Below are 14,032 nucleotides of genomic sequence, written 5' to 3'. Positions count from 1 at the left end.
CTCCTCATCCTCCACCATGTCCTCAGCCTCCACTGCACAGACAAATCTCAGTGTCCCTTCATCACACTATGCGTGCAGAGCACGGCGGTGTCACGCTGTTCTTCACATGGTTTGCCTTGGCTAGCCTGAGTCTACAGTAGCTGATGAGTACCTTTCTTCACCCGCATAGTGAAGCAACTCACAAGCAGCAGGTAGACCTGGAGCAGGACCTGAACCAGCAGGTGGTGGCATACCTTGACATGCGCATGTCAACACACCTTGAAGATCCTCTGGGCAGCCAAACTTGATTTGTGGCCACAACTAGCAGAGTTTGCCCTGGAAAAGCTGCCCTGCCCGGCCAGTAGTGTGCCATCAGAGCGGGTGTTTAGTGCAGCGGGGGCCATAGTCACCCCAAAAAAACTCATCTGTCCATGAAAAATGTGGAAAGACTGACTTTTGTGAAGATGAATCAGGCATGGATCAGCCAGGATTTCCACCCACCAATGCCTGATGCATCAGAGTAGATTGACCATGGTTCCACACCAACACTTCACAAATATGTATAGTGCCAAACAGATTTAAGGGAATAGATTAATAACTGAAAATACAGACATATATATATAAATATATATATATATATATATATATATATATGTAATGTACATAACTATAAATGGCTAGTTGTATGAGAGATACAAAAATTGATTTATTATTATAATGTATGCAGTAAAATAGGTGTCTAAGCCGGGCCCTTGCTGTAGACTTAACCATACATTAAATACCATTAAAAGCAACGTGCAAAATAATGTTTTAAAATTGGATGTAAAAGTCAGTTATGTATGTACACAGCCACTTGGTGTAACACTGCATCCAAACTCCGATAACTCTTTAATACTAGTTCATGGAGATGATAAAGATAGTTTGTGGAGGTTACAAATAGATAGTTTGTGGTATAGTTGGGTGCTCTGCACCACTCACCGCACCACTGTACCGGTAGGAGCTCCGGGATGGATGTACGGCTCGGTGACATGCTTCCCTAGCGCAGACTGGCAAGACTGGGCAGACGGCTCGATGGTATTGTCTGTGCGATGTGTGAAGTCACGGTGCCTTTCCAGAGTGGCACAGACTGATGTCTGGCCGACAGATGGATTCTGTGGGATGCGGTGAGTAAAGCTGCAGGCGGGCGGCGTCCTCGTGAATCCAGGCTGTGCCATTCAGCCACTATATGTTTTACTCATGCTGCTGCCAACTCCAGGCTGTGCCATTCAGCCACTATATGTTCTACTCATGCTGCGGCCAACTCCAGGCTGTGCCATTCAGCCACGATATGTTCTACTTATGCTGCCGCCAACTCTGGGCTGTGCCATTCAGCCACTATGGGCCTCATTTACTAAGCTGAAACTGACCGTTTTTTGTCTGGTTATTTTGGTGCAGAGTGCCTGAGACATATCTGCGCCAGTCTGCGCCAGTATGTGCCTGTGAAAAGCCGAAAAGGGGGCGTGGTCTGTCACAAAAGGGGCGTGTTTGGTCCAAAAGGGGCGTGGTTTCACAACCCAACCGATTTACTATTGAATTCACAGAAAATCCTGTGGATAAATGGCTGGAAATATCCACCTAGAAAAAGCTGGTCAGAAAATGTTCCCAACTATTGCCAATAGTAAATAGAGAGTAATCCTGCAAGTCTGAAACAACTTTTCCCACTAGTAAAAACCCGACACCCTTAGTAAATGAGGCCCTATATGTTCTACTCATGCTGCTGCCAACTCCAGGCTGTGCCATTTAGCCACTAAATGGTTTCCCCATCTGCCGCCAACTCCATGCTGTGCCATTCAGCCACTATATGTTCTATTCATGCTGCCACCAACTCCAGGCTGTGCCATTCAGCCACTATATGTTCTACTCATGCTGCCACCAACTCCAGGCTGTGCCATTCAGCCACTATAAGTTCTAAACATGCTGCCACCAACTCCGGGTTGTGCCATTCAGCCACTATATGGTCTCCCTATCTGCAGCCAACTCCAGGCTGTGCCATTCAGCCACTATATGTTCTACTCATGCTGCCACCAACTCCAGGCTGTGCCATTCAGCCACTAAATGGTCTCACCATCTGCCGCCAACTCCAGGCTGTGCCATTCAGCCACTATATGGTCTCCTCAAATGCCGCCAACTCCAGGCTGTGCCATTCAGCCACTATATGTTCTTCTCATGCTGCCGCCAACTCCAGGCTGTGCCATTCAGCGACTATATGTTCTTCTCATGCAGGCGCCAACTCCAGGCTGTGCCATTCGGGCACTAAATGTTCTATTCATGCTGCCGCCAACTCCAGGCTGTGCCATTCAGCCACTATATGTTCTACTCATGCTGCCACCAACTCCAGGCTGTGCCATTCAGCCACTATAAGTTCTACTCATGCTGCCACCAACTCCAGGTTGTGCCATTCAGCCACTATATGGTCTCCCTATCTGCAGCCAACTCCAGGCTGTGCCATTCAGCCACTATATGATTTACTGATGCTGCTGGGCCTGGGATATTACCTAAAAATGTTTATGGTAGCACTAGCTACCATAAATCTTCAATTTAAATTTAAAAATTCATCTTTAATTCTTAGGGATTGTGAGGCCCTATGGTCTCTTAATGCTGCCACGAGCTGCAGGCTGTGTCATTTCCCACTATATGGTTTACTGATGCTGCTGGGCCTGAGACATTACCTACAAATTTTTATGGTAGTACTAGCTACCATAAATCTTCAATTAAAATGTTAAAATTCATCTTTAATCTTAGGGATTGTGAGGCCCTATGGTCTCCTCATGCTGTCGCGAGCTGCAGGCTGTGTCATTCAGCCACAATATGGTCTCTTCTTACTGCCACCAATTCCAAGCTGTGTCATTCTGCCAGATTATGGTCTCCTCATGCTGCTGCCACCTCTATGCTCTGTCATTGTGTTGCCATGTGACTCCTTGTTAGTTTGGTTTTTGTGGTCATACAGTATTAGTTCAAAGTAAACACTAGAACATTTAACTTGGGAATCTAATATAAATCTTAAATTTAAAAAAATTGATGTAATCTTTTCAAGACTGAGGCCCTATGGGCGTTGCCGTCATATTACCTGTGGAATTATCACAAGAATCCAATGAAACAGCTTGGAGCAATGACAATGAACCATAACTGATTAAATGAAACATTCGCACTTTCACAGTCCGGAGGATGCTGAGAGGCAGGAGCTGGAAAAGGTGGTATCTCGCCTGGTGCTGGACCGCCAGCTTGATGCTCACCAGAATGGGTAATCAAAAATTTTTAATAAATTCAAATTAAATTAAATCATAAACATCTGACACATCCAGACACTATGCAGCAGTGATTCTAATAGCGACGCCTCTAATCTGCATGTCATACTGAATAACAGTATTATTTCACTAACACTGCATACTCCCTATGCGTGTTAGGACAAAGCAAAGTTTTCTACACCTCTTTGAGCCTCTCTTTAGGCCATAAATAGCTGTTTTTAATAGTAATTGGCCGCAAATTAATTCGGACCAAACTGAATTTTTTGTCAGAAAATTTGTCAAATCGGCCATATCGAATTTTTTTTAAAATTTGCTCATCTCTACTTGGATCCTCACCTGGCCAGGTGGTATGCGCAGTCCACGAGAAAATACAAAAAATTTGTAAAATTTCAATCTTTATTGTATTCTATTAAAACTACAAAATGCAGGACAACACATGACCTGGTAAACAAATTAAGACAGCAGGTAGTTGAACAAATACCTATAGGTCTGAACAAAGCCATGAAGAGGAGATTGCTATTGCAGCGTGAGGCCTTTTGGATTTTAGAATTAGAAACCATATAACTGTCAGGTAGGAATGAAATTTGCAATCTTAAAGCATACTTATAGTATTGGTTTATACCTTACAACAGCATGCATATTTTGTATAGATTATATTTGTATATACATTGGTATATATACAATTACATAAGTAACCACAGGTGTGCTATTCGTATTAGTTAGATCTTGTAGACAGGCTCTAGTACACATATGTAAGAGGGTGCCCCCTCCCGAAACGTTCTGTCAGATCATGGCAAGCTCTTGTAATGTTAAGATCTCAGCTGTTACTATAACTTTGCGATCATCTTTGCTTGAATTGCTTACTATGCTATTATAAAGAAATTATGAATATGTGAGAAAATAAAAAATAAAAATACTATGAACTGTAAGTTATTATTGCTTGTCTAAACCTAAAGCCTTAAAATCTCTTATGTCCTTGGAAATTGTGACTAATATCTGTCTTTCAGCAGCTTATTTTTTGGGGGGAAATAAAGGTCTTTTCCATCTCATAAAGTGATAGCATATTGCAAGGATACACAGTCACTTCATGATCTCTCGGGGTCTGACCATAGGTGCACCAAGCCAACCGTTTGTTCAGGGAACAGTTGAATGGAGTTATGCTAGAGTTTCCTGTCCACACTGATCTGATATTCATAGTCTATTGTTAGAATAGGCCATTCATATTACAGTCCCAAAAAAACATAAATCCTTTAATGGAACATTCACAGAAAAGAGTTAAAGGGGTACTCCGGTGGAAAACTTATTTTTTTTTTAAATCAACTGGTGCCGGAAAGTTAAACAGATTTGTAAATTACTTCTATTTAAAAATCTTAATCCTTCAAGTACTTATTAGCTGCTGAATACTACAGAGGAAATTCTTTTATTTTTGGAACGCAGTGCTCTCTGCTGAATCACGAACACAGTGCTCTCTGCCGACATCTCAGTCAATTTTAGGAACTGACCAGAGCAGCACATGCTTGCTATGGGGATTTTCTTCTGCTCTGGACAATTCCTAAAAGCACTGTGCTCGTGATGTCAGCAGAGAGCTCTGTGTTCCAAAAAGAAGAGAATTTCCTCTGTAGTATTCAGCAGCTAATAAGTACTTGAAGGATTAAAATTTTTTGATTGAAGTAATTTACAAATCTGTTTAACTTTCTGGTACCAGTTGATTTAAAAAAAAAAAAAAGTTTTCCACCGGAGTACCCCTTTAACAAGGAGACTTGAATATGTCACACCAAAGGATATTGTTAGGAATGCATATCCTGTTTACAAGTAAATGTGATCTGAGATGTAGAAGCATATTTGTGATTCCGCTGTATATGGCCTGAAGGCACAGATATACACACTGAACACATACATATGTTTCATATTCATCATTATTCCACTTAAGATTACTCAGGGAAATGATGGCTCAATAAAATGTCATTCTGCACCTGAATCTAAGAGGTATGTGACTGTACTACTCAAAAAATGACATGCATGTCAATACACAAGTGTCTCTGTTCAATCTAAAAGGTCTGGATATTTCTTAGTGCTAAAACAAGGGGAGGAGGCTTTTGAAACTCATAGAAAATGTATAATTTTCTTTCAAAGTGTTGGTTTGTAAATAAATAAATTGAAAAACATAGACATAACTAAAGCCATAGCATCCATAACTCCTGCTATTTGGTCCAAAGGCTGAAGGGGCCCATCTGGTCCAGATGCAGCCCTGCCCATTGTCATAAATTGGCACTCTCTGGCACCATTTTCTTTCTTTTCATTGGTCACACTGTGTCGCTAGGTGTTCAGTGATCTCTTTAATAATTGTTACTGAGCAAAAAGTTGTCAGTCACTCTTTTATCAAGGAAGCTGAGCATTACCATATGCTGTAAAGACATGTTGGACTGGTCTGTATGCAGACATGCAAGTCTCATGTGCAGCGTCAGGTGAGAAGTGCTGCTTCTGAATAGTGCTGTGGTGTAATGAATGCAGCTACAGTGGGGATCAAAAGTTTGGGCACCCCAGGTAAAAATTTGTATTAATGTGCTTGACTGCTCCAGCCTGCCATGGCCAAAGGGGAGCGGACAAGAGTGTACATGTACATCCTTAAAGGGGTATTCCAGGATTTTTTTTTATTTGACTATGCTACATACTGTAGTTCACAATATAGTGTCTGTACCTGTGTGCGACGGGGGTCTCGCAATTTTTCTGTGATTTTCACTCCCATATTTATTTTTAAAGTAAAACTGTCACTTGTTTTCTCCCGCACTATCCACAGGTAGTGCGGGAGACGCTGATTAAAATGAGCCCTACCTTGTCCGGATTTGCGCCGCCGTTCTCCCGCAATTGTAGTTTTATTATCTGCTGAAATCTTCCTGTAACTGGCACGGGCGGGGCTTCGGCGCTTAACTGGCACTGACATCAGCGCCGCTTATGAATATTCATCCCCCGTCCCCCCAGTTAGGAGCGGCAAAGAGAGGGAGAACTGGAGGGAGGGGGGATGAATATTCATAAGCGGTGCTGAGGTCAGTTAAGCGCCGTAGCCCCTCCCGTGCCAGTTACAGGAAGATTGCAACAGATAATAAAACTACAATTGCGGGAGAACGACGGTGCAGATCCGGACAAGGTAGGGCTCATTTTAATCAGAGTCTCCCGCACTATCCACCAATACCTGTGGATAGTGCAGGAGAAAACAAGTGACAGTTTTTCTTTAACATTATACAAAATTACTCAGGTCTTGGGTTTTTTCTGGTTGCAGTGCGTCAAGGCGTGACATCACTAGTCAGGTGATGACAGGGAGCCTGTCTGCTTCAATGGGTGGAGAGACCTCTGAGTGGGAGAGAGATAATTTTGCACCCTGGTTAGAAAACACTGGTCTTTTGAATGGAATGCAACTCATTTGTATTTCAGTGGTTGAGGTGGCTGATGTGTGGGAGGGAGGAAAGCGACCTCAAACTTACAAGCATAGAACAATGGGATGTGTAGTTTGACAATGAAATCCAACAGGAAATACCCAGTTAACAAAAATATAGCCACAGCATTATGGTAATCTCACAATATAGCCATTTAACCCCAAGACAAGCGCAGATCCTTCCTAAGCATGTCCATTACTGTCTGGCAGGTGTGTACTAAAATCACTTTATGGTGGATAACCCCTTTAAGAGATTAAAACAGCATAAAAGAGTTTTCTTTATTGCATGTTGAATTAATACTTTTTTTCAGTCTTAATGGCCCAGAACACAGTGTGGAAATAAGAGAATTACAGCAGTACACTGCTAGCGCTGAGATATATGTGAAATATAACAATTTTTACATTGCAATACTTCTGTAGAAAAAAAATAGAGATTCTTAGCTTACCATTTATCCAACTAGTGTGTACCATCCCACCACGATAAGGTGACCGCATTTAGAACAGACCCTACACTATAGATATGCCTCTCTTGGGCTAGCACTAAGCCTACAGTTTCTGGACATGGAAGATCCAGCTATTCCTTCCTTAACCCCTTAACAACGCAGGACGTATATTTACGTCCTGCGCCGGCTCCCGCGATATGAAGCGGGATCGCGCCGCGATCCTGCATCATATCGCGTCAGTCCTCAACGGCCAGGACCCGCGGCTAATACCACACATCGCCGATCGCGGCGATGTGCGGTATTAACCCTTTAGAAGCGGCGCTCAAAGCTGACCGCCGCTTCTAAAGTGAAAGTGAAAGTGACCCGGCTGCTCAGTCGGGCTGTTCGGGACCACCGCAGTGAAATCGCGGCATCCCGAACAGCTGACCGGACACCGGGAGGGCCCTTACCTGCCTCCTTGGTGTCTGATCGGCGAATGACTGCTCCGTGCCTGAGATCCAGGCAGGAGCAGTTAAGCGCCGATAACACTGATCACAGGCGTGTTAATACATGCCTGTGATCTGTGTAAAAAATCAGTTTGTGCAGTGTTATAGGTCCCTATGGGACCTATAACACTGCAAAAAAATGTAAAAAAAAGTGTTAATAAAGGTCATTTAACCCCTTCCCTAATAAAAGTTTGAATCACCCCCCTTTTCCCATAAAAAAAATAAAACAGTGTAAAAAATAAATAAATAAACATATGTGGTATCGCCGCGTGTGTAAATGTCCAAACTATAAAAATATATCATTAATTAAACCGTACGGTCAATGGCGTACGCGCATAAAAATTCCAAAGTCCAAAAAAGCGTATTTTGGTAACTTTTTATACCATTAAAAAATGAATAAAAAGTGATCAAAAAGTCCGATCAAAACAAAAATTATACCGATAAAAACTTCAGATCACGGTGCAAAAAATGAGTCCTCATACCGCCCTGTACGTGGAAAAATAAAAAAGTTATAGGGGTCAGAAGATGACATTTAAACGTATAAATTTTTCTGCATGTAGTTATGATTTTTTCCAGAAGTGCGACAAAATCAAACCTATATAAGTAGGGTATCATTTTAACCGTATGGACCTACAGAATAATGATAAGGTGTCATTTTTACCGAAATATGCACTGCGTAGAAACGGAAGCCCCCAAAAGTTACAAAATGGCGTTTTTTTTCGATTTTGTCGCACAATGATTTTTTTTCCGTTTCGTCGTGCATTTTTGGGTAAAATGACTAATGTCACTGCAAAGTAGAATTGGCGATGCAAAAAATAAGCCATAATATGGATTTTTAGGTGGAAAATTGAAAGGGTTATGATTTTTAAAAGGAAAGGAGGAAAAACGAAAAAACCCTGAGTCCTTAAGGGGTTAAAAACACCTAGTGGAATGTGTGGAGTGCATAAACCAAGATGGAAGCAGCCACTCCCTCCACATATGTAACATAAAAAGCAAAAATTGGTCAGCACATCCTACACAACTGTTACATATAATAGTTGTGCAGGATGTGCTGACAATTTTTGCTTTGTACAAAACACAGTGTGGGACCATAGACCTTGGGTTTTCTTCTGTGCAGAATGTCTGATATAAACAGAACCATCATGGGACATTTTTAAATGTCCCTATGTTTTTGTTTGCAATACTACAGTACAATTGTGTTTACAAGGAGGGAGGCTCATACTTGGCTTATCAATGTTGTTCTATGAATTATATTTATGTTACTTTAACCTGTTAAGGACCCAGGGCATACAGCTACGCCTTGACACCCTGGTACTTAAGGACCCAGGGCATACCTGTACGCCCATGGGAATTTCGGTCCCCGAGCATGTCGGCGGGGACTGGACCAGGGTGACTGCTGATACCGATCAGCTCTCTCGATCCTACGGAAGCCGTTAAGTTGCCTAGCAACATCTGGAGGGCTAAAGTGGTCTCTAAACTGTAGCCCTCCAGATCTTGCAAAACAACAACTCCCAGCATGCCCAGACAGCTGTTTGCTGTTTGTGCATGCTGGGATTTGCAGTTTTGCAACACCTGGAGGGCTACAGTTTGGAGATCACTTTACAGTGATCTCTAAACTTTGGCCCTCTAGATCTTGCAAAACTACAAGTCCTAGCATGCCCACACAGCAGTTTGCTGTCTGAGCATTCTGGGATTTGTAGTTTTGCAACATATGAAGGGCCACAGTTTGGAGATCACTGTGCAGTGGTCTCTAAACTGTAGCCCTCCAGATGTTGCAAAACTGCAAATCCTAGCATGCCCAAACAGCAAACAGTTGTCTAGGCATGCTGGGAGTTGTAGTTGCGTACCTCCAGCTGTTGCATAACTACATCTCCCAGCATTCCCTTCAGCAATCAGTACATGTTGAGAGTTGTAGTTTTGCAACTGCTGGAGGCACACTAGTTGGAAAATACTGAGTTAGGTAACAGAACCTAACTGAAGGTTTTCTAACCAGTGTGCCTCCAGCTGTAGCAAAAGTACAACTCCCAGCATGCACGGTCCGTCAGTACATGCTGGGAGTTGTAGTTTTGCAACAGCTGGAGGTTTGCCCCCCCATGTGAATGTACAGGGTACATTCACACAGGCGGGTTTACAGTAAGTTTCCTGCTTGAAGTTTGAGCTGCTGCAAATTTTTACCCGCAGCGCAAACTCCTAGCGGGAAACTCACTGTAAACCCGCCAGTGTAAATGTACCCTAAAAACGCTACACTAACTACACTGGAGGCACCCTGTTTGGTAATCACTGGCGTAGAATACCCCTATGTCCACCCCTATGCAATCCCTAATTTAGTCCTCAAATGCGCATGGCGCTCTTTCACTTCGGAGCCCTGTCGTATTTCAAGGAAACAGTTTAGGACCACATATGGGATATTTCCGTACTCGGGAGCAATTGCACTACGAATTTTGGGGGGCTTTTTCTCCTTTAACCCCTTATGAAAAGGAAAAGTTGGGGGCTACACCAGCCTGTTAGTGTAAAAAAAGAAAACATTTTACACTAACATGCTGGTGTTGCCCCATACTTTTTATTTTCACAAGCAGTAAAAGGAAAAAACAACCCCCAAAATTTGAAACACAATACCCCATATGTGGGTGTAAAATGCACTGCGGATGCACAACAAGGCTCAGGAGTGAGAGCGCGCCATGTACATTTGAGGCCTAAATTGGTGATTTGCACAGGGGTGGCGGATTTTACAACAGTTCTGACATAAATGCAAAAAATAAATACCCACATGTGACCACATTTTGGAAACTACACCCCTCAATGAATGTAAAAAGGGGTATAGTGAGCCTTAACACCCCACAGGTGTTTGAAGAATTTTCATTAAAATTGGATGTGAAAATGAAAAAAAAAATGTTTTCACTAAAATGCTGGTGTTACCCAAAATTTTTTATTTTCTCAAGGGAAAATAGGAAAAAAGCCCCCTAAAATTTGTAACCCCATTTCTTCTGAGTAAGAACATACCCCATTTGTGGATGTAAAGTGCTCTGCGGGCGCACTACAATGCTCAGAAGAGAAGGAGCGCCATTGGGCTTTTGAAGAGAAAATTTGTCCGGAATTGAAGGCCACGTGTGTTTACAAAGCCCCCATAGTGCCAGAACAATGGACCCCCCCACATGTGACCCCATTTTGGAAACTACACCCCTCATGTAATGTAATAAGGGGTACAGTGAGCATTTACACCCCACAGGTGTCTGACAGATCTTTGGAACAGTCGTCCGTGAAAATGAAAAATGTAATTTTTCATTTGCACAGCCCAGTGTTCCAAAGATCTGTCAAACGCCAGTGGGGTGTAAATACCCACTGCACCCCTTATTATATTCTGTGAGGGGTGTAGTTTCCAAAATGGGGTCACATGTGGAGGGGGTCCACTGTTCTGGCACCACGGGGGGCTTTGTAAACGCACATGGCCCCTGACTTCCATTCCAAACAAATTCTCTTTACAAAAGCTCAATGGCGCTCCTCCTCTTCTGAGCATTGTAGTGCGCCAGCAGAGGACTTGATGTACACACATGGGGTATTTCCAGACTCAGAAGAAATTGGTTTACAAATTTTGGGGGTCATTTTCTCCTATTACCACTTGTAAAAATGTAAAATTTGGGGAAAAAGCTGCATTTTAGTGAAATTTTTTTTTTTCATTTACACATCCAACTTTAACAAAAAGTCGTCAAACACCTGTGAGGTGTTAAGGCTCACTATACCCCTTATTATGTTCCTTGGGGGGGGTTTAGTTTCCAAAATAGTATGCTATGTTTTTTTTTTTGCTGCTCTGGCACCATAGGGGCTTCCTAAATTCGACATGCCCCCAAAAACCATTTCAGCAAAATTTGCTTTCCAAAAGCCAAATGTGACTCCTTCTCTTCTGAGCATTGTAGTGCACCAGCAGAGCACTCGTCGCCCATACATGGGGTATTTCTATATTCAGAAGAGATGGGGTTACAAATTTTGGGGGGGGGGGGGCATTTTCTCCTATTACCCCTTTTAAAAAATTTAATTTGGGGGAAAACTAGCATTTTAATAAAAAAAAAAAATCATTTACACATCCAACTTTGACGAAAGTCGTCAAACACCTGTGGGGTGTTAAGGCTCACTGGACCACTTGTTACGTTCCTTGAGGGGTGTAGTTTCCAAAATAGTATGCCATGTGGTATTTTCTTTGCGGTTCTGGCACCTTAGGGGCTTCTTAAATGTGACATGCCCCCCAAAAACCATTACAGAAAAACTCTCTCTAAAATCCCATTGTCGCTCCTTCCCTTCTAAGCCCTCTAGTGCAGAGTACTTGACATACACATATGAGGTATTTTCTTACTCAAGAGGAATTGGGTTACACGTTTTAGAAAGATTTTTCTCCTTTTACCCCTTGTAAAATTTTTTTAACTAGGTCTACAAGAACATGCCAGTGTAAAAAATGAAGATTTTTCATTTTCTCCTTCAATTTTCTGCTATTCCTGTGACACACCTAAAGGGTTAAAAAATCTTTTGAATGTCATTTTGAATACTTTGAGGGGTGCAGTTTTTATAATGGGGTCATTTATGGGGTATTTCTATTAAGAAGGCCCTTCAAATCCACTTCAAAACCGAACTGGTCCCTGGAAAATTTCGATTTAGAAAATGTTGTGAAAAATTGGAAAATTGCTGCTATATTTTGAAGCCCTCTGATGTCTTCCAAAAGTAAAAATATGTCAACTTTATGATGCCAACATAAAGTAGACATATTGTATATGTGACTCAATATATAATTTATTTTGAATATCCATTTTCCTTACAAGCAGAGAGCTTTTCAATTTTTTCATCAAATTTTGGAATTTTCCACAAAGAAATAATGCAAGTTTTGCCAAAATTGTACCACTAACATAAAATTGAATATGTCACAAAAAAAATCTTGGAATCAGAATGAAAAGTAAAAGCATCCCAGAGTTATTAATGCTTAATATGACAGTGGTCAGATGTGCAAAAAATGGCCGGGTCCTACAGTGAAAATTGGCTGGGTCCTTAAGGGGTTAAAAGGGTATTCCGGCCTTAGACATGAATGAAGGGGCGTGGTGTGACGTAACGAGGGAGCGTGGCCGGAATTCACGTCTCGGGAGCAGCACCCGGCGCGTTCAGCCGGGGGCTGAACATAGATTGCAGGGGTCCCAGCAGCGGGACCCCTGCGATCAGACATCTTATCCCCTATCCTTTGGATAAGTGATAAGATGTCTAAGGCTGGAATTCCCCTTTAACAAGGTATTTTGCAACAATTAAATAGTGCAAAATATTAAGAAATAAAGGTTCCTTTATTCATTTAATCAATTACTGATCTTCCTTTTGGCCAAAATATAAGAACTTCATATCTAATATAAATTGTTAGTATTACAGCTGTATTTCCTTGGATAATTACTACAAACCTTTATCTTTTAATTAGAACATAAATATGGCATGACGCTCTCACTATAGGCCCTGCTGTAATTTCATTTTTATATTTTACATTAATCCTATTAAAGATTCACTTGTTGCAATAATTCCATATCTAAAAATGTCTGTTAAGTTTATGACTTGTTATTATTACTTGGAAAATACACTTGTGGCAGCCACTTGTTCAGTTAATTCAATTATAATGTGTACAGTACATGACATTCTCAAATTAAGTATCCATAATTTTAATTAGCTCATAACACCAGGGACATGTGCTGTCCTCAAAATAAAACATAAAGTTATAAATAATCTTTTTATAATATATACACTCATGTTACTACATTCTCGTAATTTAAAATGTCTGTCATGCAAGCTAGCTTCACAAAGAAATGTTATGCTAAGGCGTCTTTAAGAATTATAAAAAACAAAACAAAAAAAACCAATGTCTTGCTCTCAGTATCTTTTGACAAGCTTCTGGAGATACATAAATGCTGAAGATATATTTGCCGTTTATGGAGTGAAAGCAGCAAGTATCATTATAAATACATTTAACATAGGTTTCAGTGTATTAGAGCTATGCATTCCTCTGCTGTTATAAAACCCAAGTGGAGGATAAATTCTACATTTATTAAGTACACATTAGTCTATTTCTAGAGTATCTTGAATAACAAGAATATTACACAGTAAAAAACACTTTTTGTTATTATTAAGGAGAATATGTCAGCTCTATATTATGCTCAGAGCGGCAGACATGGGCAGATAGCTTATAGGAAGTTGAACAAATGATACCTGTCTCTTAGCCAATGGCTGCAAAGTTATAAAATCATGCTTTCTATCCAAGCCCAAGTGTGATTACTAGTAGTTTGTTTCTAAATTACACAAAACATTTTTTTAACACACATTCTTTGTTGGTTGTATTCATTTTAAATATACTGTACTGTTATCTGACGCCCGCCTAAATTATTTTAATGCACCTGTAAT

Source organism: Hyla sarda, chromosome 2, assembly GCF_029499605.1.
Source record: "Hyla sarda isolate aHylSar1 chromosome 2, aHylSar1.hap1, whole genome shotgun sequence".
Lineage (NCBI taxonomy): Eukaryota > Metazoa > Chordata > Amphibia > Anura > Hylidae > Hyla > Hyla sarda.
The sequence above is the reverse complement of the archived record's forward strand: the minus strand, read 5'-3'. Positions refer to the sequence as shown.